The sequence below is a fragment of the Arachis hypogaea genome, chromosome 5 (genome assembly GCF_003086295.3).
Source record: "Arachis hypogaea cultivar Tifrunner chromosome 5, arahy.Tifrunner.gnm2.J5K5, whole genome shotgun sequence".
Taxonomy (NCBI): domain Eukaryota; kingdom Viridiplantae; phylum Streptophyta; class Magnoliopsida; order Fabales; family Fabaceae; genus Arachis; species Arachis hypogaea.
The window spans coordinates 22,371,257-22,378,604 of record NC_092040.1 but is presented as its reverse complement, the minus strand read 5'-3'; the positions used below and the strand labels follow the sequence as shown (position 1 = coordinate 22,378,604).

The 7,348-nt window shown below is 38.4% G+C and overlaps 1 non-coding gene across 1 annotated transcript; it reads left to right on the top strand.

The window, feature by feature from the left end:
* Window positions 1–661: 661 nt before the first annotated feature.
* Window positions 662–769, top strand: LOC112804594 (small nucleolar RNA R71). The gene has a single exon (XR_003203206.1). It is a non-coding gene; the product is annotated as a small nucleolar RNA R71 (small nucleolar RNA).
* Window positions 770–7,348: the final 6,579 nt, after the last annotated feature.

The following is a 7,348-nucleotide window of genomic DNA, read 5'->3' as shown; positions in this document are numbered from 1 at the left end:
TGTGGCTCCAAGTTTCTAATGGAGGATCTTGTTTCAGTCATGAAACGTTGAGTGGTCTTGATTAGATCAGAGACCATGGTTGCTAAGTCAGAGTGGCTCTGCTTAGAATTCTCTATCTGTTGCTGAGAAGATGATGGAAAAGGCTTGCTATTGCTAAACCTGTTTCTTCCACCATTATTGTTGTTGAAACCTTGTTGAGGTCTCTGTTGATCCTTCCATGAGAGATTTGGATGATTTCTCCATGAAGGATTATAGGTGTTTCCATAGGATTCTCCCATGTAATTCACCTCTTCCATTAATGGGTTCTCAGGATCACAAGCTTCTTCTTCAGATGAAGCGTCCTTAGTACTGCCTGGTGCAGCTTGCATTCCAGACAGACTTTGAGAAATCATATTGCTTGCTGAGTCAATATTTTGTTCTGAGCCAATATGGCATTCAGAGTATCAATCTCAAGAACTCCTTTCTTCTGATTCGTCCCATTGTTCACATGATTCCTTTCAGAAGTGTACATGAATTGGTTATTTGCAACCATTTCAATGAGTTCTTGAGCTTCTGCAGGCGTCTTCTTCAGATGAAGAGATCCTCCAGCAGAGGTGTCCAATGACATCTTGGACAGTTCAGACAGATCATCATAGAAGATACCTATGATGCTCCACTCAGAAAGCATGTCAGACGGACACTTTCTGATCAATTGTTTATATCTTTCCCAAGCTTCATAGAGGGATTCACCTTCCTTCTGTCTGAAGATTTGGACCTCCACTCTAAGCTTACTCAATTTTTGAGGTGGAAAGAACTTTGCCAAGAAGGCATTGACTAGCTTTTCCCAAGAATTCAGGCTTTCTTTGGGTTGTGAGTCCAACCATATCCTAGCTCTATCTCTTACAGCAAAAGGGAATAGCATAAGTCTGTATACCTCAGGGTCAACCCCATTGGTCTTGACAGTGTCACAGATTTGCAAGAATTCAGCTAAAAACTGATGAGGATCTTCCAATGGAAGTCCATGGAACTTGCAATTCTATTGCATTAGAGAAACTAATTGAGGCTTAATCTCAAAGTTGTTTGCTCCAATGGCAGGGATAGAGATGCTTCTCCCATAGAAGTCGGGAGTAGGTGCAGTAAAGTCACCCAGCACCTTCCTTGCATTGTTTGCATTGTTGTTGTTTTCGGCTGCCATGTCTTCTTCTTTGAAGATTTCTGTTAGGTCCTCTACGGAGAATTGTGCTTTAGCTTCTCTTAGCTTTCGCTTCAAGGTCCTTTCATGTTCAGGGTCAGCTTCAACAAGAATGCCTTTGTCTTTGCCCCTGCTCATATGAAAGAGAAGAGAACAAGAAAATATGGAATCCTCTATGTCACAGTATAGAGATTCCTTGAGGTGTCAGAGGAAAAGAAGAATAGAAGGAGGAGGTAGAGGAATTCGAACTTATCAAGTGGGATAGAGTTCGAATTGTGCATTCAGGGGGAGTGTTAGTCCATAGATAGAAGGATGTAAGAAGAGGGGAAGAATTCTTTTTGAAAATAACTTAAAAGATTTTTAAAAGAATTTTGAAAATTGATTGATGATTTTCGAAAACTAAGAGTGGGAAAGAAATTAAGTGATTTTTTGAAAAAGATTTTTGAAATTAGAAAGCAAAAGGATATGATTGAAAACTATTTTGAAAAAGTTGTGATTAAGAAGATATGATTGAAAAGTTATGGTTTTAAAAAGATATGATTGAAAAGATATGATTGAAAAATAATTTAAAAAGATTTGATTTTTAAAATCAATGACTTAGCTAACAAGAAAAGATATGATTCAAGCATTAAACCTTTCTCAACAGAAAAGGTAACATACTTGAAATGTTGAATCAAATCATTAATTGTTTAGCAAGTATTTTTGAAAATGGAAAGAAATTGATTTTGAAAATATATGATTGAAAAGATATGATTTGAAAAAGATTTGATTTTGAAAAATTATGAAAACATGAAAAAAATTTGTATTAAAAACAAAATCTTCCCTCTTGTGCCATCCTGGCGTTAAACTCCCAGAATGGTATCTATTCTGGCGTTTAACGCCCAAAATGCTACCCTTTTGGGCGTTAAATGCCCAGCCAAGTGCCCTGGCTGGAGTTTAAACGCCAGTTTTCCTTATTCACTGGGCGTTTTGAACGCCCAGCTTTTTCTGTGTGATTCCACTGCTGTATGTTTTGAATCTTCAATTCTCTGTATTATTGACTTGAAAAGACACAAATTAAAATTTTTTTGGATTTTTAATAATGAGGAATAATCAAAATGAAACTAAGATCAAATAAACAATGCATGCAAGACACCAAAGTTAGAAGTTTGTATACTACTGACACTAACAAATTGAGAATGCATATGAGAAATAACAAAACACTTAAGACAAGAGAATTTAAAGATCAGAGCAAGGAAATCATCAAGAACAACTTGAAGATCAATGAAGACACATGATTGAATTCGAAAAATGCAAGAAGAATAGAAACATGCAATTGACACCAAACTTAAAATGAGACACTAGACTCAAATAAGAGACATAAAATATTTTTGGTTTTTATGATTTTGTAATTTTTTTGGATTTTTTGAAAATTGAGTGGAAAAGAAAATAAAGAGATTCAAAAATTTTAATAAGAATTCCAGGAATCATGCAATGTTAGTCTAAAGCTTTAGTCTAAAGAAATTAAACATGGTTAGCCAAGCTTCAGCAGGATATTGCATTCAAGAGCTAAATTGATGAGAATCAATCAGCTTTGGTGATGATGAAAACATCACCTTGAAACTCTAGAATTCATTCTTAAAAATTCTGAAGAAAAATACCTAATCTAAGCAACAAGATGAACCGTCAGTTGTCCAAACTCAAACAATCCCCGGCAACAGCGCCAAAAACTTGGTGCACGAAATTGTGATCATCAATGGCGCCATCAACATGGTACGCTCAATTGCAATCTCAACTCTTTATCACAACTTCGCACAACTAACCAGCAAGTGCACTGGGTCATCCAAGTAATAAACCTTACGCGAGTAAGGGTCGATCCCACTTGTTGGTATGAAGCAAGCTATGGTCATCTTGTAAATCTTAGTCAGGCGGATTCAAATGGTAATAGAGGATTAATGATTAAAAGATGAATAAAACATAAAATAAAGATAGAGATACTTATGCAATTCATTGGTGAGAATTTCAGATAAGCGTATGGAGATGATTTGTCCGTTCCGTCTCTCTGCTTTCCTACTGTCTTCATCCAATCCTTCTTACTCCTTTCCATGGCAAGCTGTATCTTGGGCATCACCGTTGTCAGTGGCTACAGTCCCGTCCTCTCAGTGAAAATATTCAACGCGCTCTGTCACAGCACGGCCAATCATCTATCGGTTCTCAATCAGGTTGGAATAGAATCCAGTGATTCTTTTGCGTCTCTCACTAACGCCCAGCCTTCAGGAGTTTGAAGCTCGTCACAGTCATTCAATCCTTGAATCCTACTCAGAATACCACAGACAAGGTTTAGACCTTCCGGATTCTCAAGAATGCCGCCATCAATTCTAGCTTATACCACGAAGATTCTGATTAAGGAATCCAAGAGATAAACATTCAAGCCTTGTTTGCTTGTAGAACGGAAGTGGTTGTCAGGCACGCGTTCATAAGTGAGAATGATGATGAGCGTCACATAATCATCACATTCATCATGTTCTTGGGTGCGAATGAATATCTTAGAACAAGAATAAGCTGAATTGAATAGAAGAACAATAGTAATTGCATTAACACTCAAGGTACAGCAGAGCTCCACACCTTAATCTATGGTGTGTAGAAACTCCACCGTTGAAAATACATAAGAACAAGGTCTAGGCATGGATGAATGGCCAGCCTCCCATAATCTAAGAACTAGACATCCAAAGATGATCCTCAGATCTAAAGTGATCAAAATGATCCTCAGATCTAAAGTGATCAAAAGATTCCAGGATGTCAAATACAATAGTAAAAGGTCCTATTTGTAGATAACTAGTAGCTTAGGGTTTACAAAAATGAGTAAATGACATAAAAATCCACTTCCGGGCCCACTTGGTGTGTGCTTGGGCTGAGCATTGAAGCTTTCATGTGTAGAGACTTTTCTTGGAGTTAAACGCCAGCTTTTGTGCCAGTTTGGGCGTTTAACTCCCATTCTTGTGCCAGTTCCGACGTTTAACGTCGGGCAGTCTTGAGCTGATTTAGAACACCGATTTGGGCCATCAAATCTTAGGCAAAGTATGGACTATTATATATTGCTGGAAAGACCAGGATGTCTACTTTCCAACGCAATTATGAAGGCACCAATTGGGCTGCTGTAGCTCCAGAAGATTCACTTCGAGTCCAGGGAGGTCAGAATCCAACAGCATCTGCAGTCCTTTTCAGCCTCTGAATCAGATTTTTGCTCAGGTCCCTCAATTTTAGCCAGAAAATACCTGAAATCACAGAAAAACACATAAACTCATAGTAAAGTCCAGAAAAGTAAATTTTAACTAAAAACTAATAAAATTATAATAAAAACTAACTAAAACATACTAAAAACAATGCCAAAAAGCGTATAAATTATCCGCTCATCAGTCCTCTTTACTGGCGTTCAATGCCAGCTCTTGTGCTAGTTTGGGCGTTGAATGCCCAGTAAGGTCTTCTTTACTGGTGTTCAATGCCATTAAAACTGTAGCATTGGGCGTTGAACGCCCAGTAAGGACTTCCTTACTAGTGTTCGACGCCAAGAATGGCATATCATTGGGCATTGAACGCCCATTAGGGATCTCATCATTGGCGTTCAACACCAGGTTACTCCCTTTGAATTCAGCCTCAACTTCAGTAGTGATGGCCTTGCACTCTTCTCTTGGGTTTACTTCAGTGTTACTAGGAAGAGTGCTAGAAGGAGTCTTAGGGATTCTCGTACTCAGTTGACTAACTTGTACCTCTAAATTTTTTATGGAGGACCTTGTTTCAGTTATGAAACTATGTGTAGTCTTAGAGAGTGGTGCACGAAATTGTGATCAATACTTTTCACAAATCAAATAATCCCCGGTAATGAATCCAAAAACTTGGTGTTCAATACCATGGCATAAACACAACTTCGCACAACTAACCAGCAAGTGTACTGGGTCGTCCAAGTAATAAACCTTACGCGAGTAAGGGTCGATCCCACAGAGATTGTTGGTATGAAGCAAGCTATGGTCACCTTGTAAATCTTAGTCAGGCAAACTCAAATGGGTATGGTGATAAACGCATGAAACATAAAGGTAAAGATAGAGATACGTATGTAATTCATTGGTAGGAACTTCAGATAAGCGTATGAAGATGCTTTCCCTTCCGTCTCTCTGCTTTCCTACTGTCTTCATCCAATCCTTCTTCTTCCTTTCCATGGCAGGCTTAAGCAAGGGTTTCACCGTTGTCAGTGGCTACCTCCCATCCTCTCAGTGGAAATGTTCAACGCACCCTGTCACGGCACGGCTATCCATCTGTCGGTTCTCAATCAGGCCGGAATAGAATCCAGTGATTCTTTTGCGTCTGTCACTAACGCCCCACCCTCAGGAGTTTGAAGCACGTCACAGTCATTCAATCATTGAATCCTACTCAGAATACCACAGACAAGGTTAGACCTTCCGGATTCTCTTGAATGCCGCCATCAGTTCTAGCCTATATGATGCCAAGGCATCTTAGGCTAGTTTCACTAGCATTTTTCTGTTAGTTTTAGTTGTTTTATGCATTTTCTTGAGCTTAAAGTAACCAAGAATGGTTAAATGAACAACAAAGTAATGAATCATCCAAACAGTGTAATTTTGATGCAATTCCATGAGTTTTTAGTTATATTACTTGAATGCTATGAATGGAAGAATTCTCATGAAATTTTGCAAGACTTTGATGCAATTGTGTGGATGATTTCAGGGAAGAAGAGGCTAGGCAAGGAAGCAACAAAATCAATAAAGGAAGCTTGAAGATCACATGTGGAGTACAATGTTGAAAGTGGCGTTTAACCTCCAGTTTAACCTTAAACTGGAAGTTAAACGCCAGAATAAGGAAGGCACCAAATGCTGAAAGTGGCGTTTAACCTTCAGTTTAAGGTTAAACTGAAGGTTAAACGCCAGAATCATGAAAGCTGAGAAAAGAGGAAACTGGCGTTTAACCTCCAGTTTAACCTCAAACTGAAGGTTAAACGCCAGAATGAGAATGGCACCAAGGGAGTGATTCCACGTTTAACCTCCAGTTTGACCTCAAACTGGAGGTTAAACGTGTTCGAACCATATTATGCACCAGGAAGCCATTTCCACGTTTAAGCTCCAGTTTGACCTCAAACTGGAGCTTAAACGTGTTCGGCGTTTTTGCTCCTCCAGGGTTGCCTTCTCATTTCCACGTTTAAGCTCCAGTTTGACCTTAAACTGGAGCTTAAACGTGTTCGACCAAGAATTGCCTCCAGGTTTGCAATCTTCATTTCCACGTTTAAGCTTCAGTTTAACCTTAAACTGAAGCTTAAACGTGTTTGATCAATTACCCTCCTGGGTTGCTTTCTTCCAATTCCACATTTAAGTTTCAGTTTAACCTTAAACTGAAACTTAAACTTCAACTTAAACGCCACTCTTTGAAAGGGTTTCTGGGCCAATTATATTGAGGTTTAAGTTAGCATTTGAGCACAAATATTAACTTAAACCTATTATGGTATGAAACCCAATTGAATATCATGGTTTATGGGATTGGGCCTGAAGAATTGATGAGTCTGGAACTTCAATTTGTTGAGTCTTGTGTCATTACTTGTTTATCACTAAGTTTGCTCAATGAATGTTACAGAATTGGATCACAGCCTCATCAGGATTATGGACCATAAACCCAAAGCAAAAGGAAATCAAGGAAAGGCCTCAAAGCCCAAGAAACACAACAGAAGCTCAATTTAGAAAGTGTATAAATAGGATAGAATTGAAGTTAGTTAGCACTTTTGACACTTTAGAACTTTTCATATTTTGTAATTGAATTCAGAGCTATGAATCACTAAACCCCTTTCATTGGGTTAGGGAGCTCTATTGTAATTCAATGAATCAATAATAGTTTTATCTTCTTCTTCAATCTTTTCTCTTGAATTTTGTTAGAAAGCTTCTCGATCTAATTCCATTGGGTAGTTGTCTTGGGAAAGAAACTACCCATAATTGGAATCCTTCGGAACCTTGGGAAAGGAATGGAGGATTCATGCTAGAGAAGCTTTCTCACAGTGAATTGGATTGGGGTTTGGATGGATATTGTGACATGTAATCCTACCAAATTGTGGTTCATGAAACTGTGTGGTATAATCAGTGATCGAGCATCATCTCTTCTTATGAACATTTAAACCAAGGGATTGGGAATTTGTTTGTTTTTAGA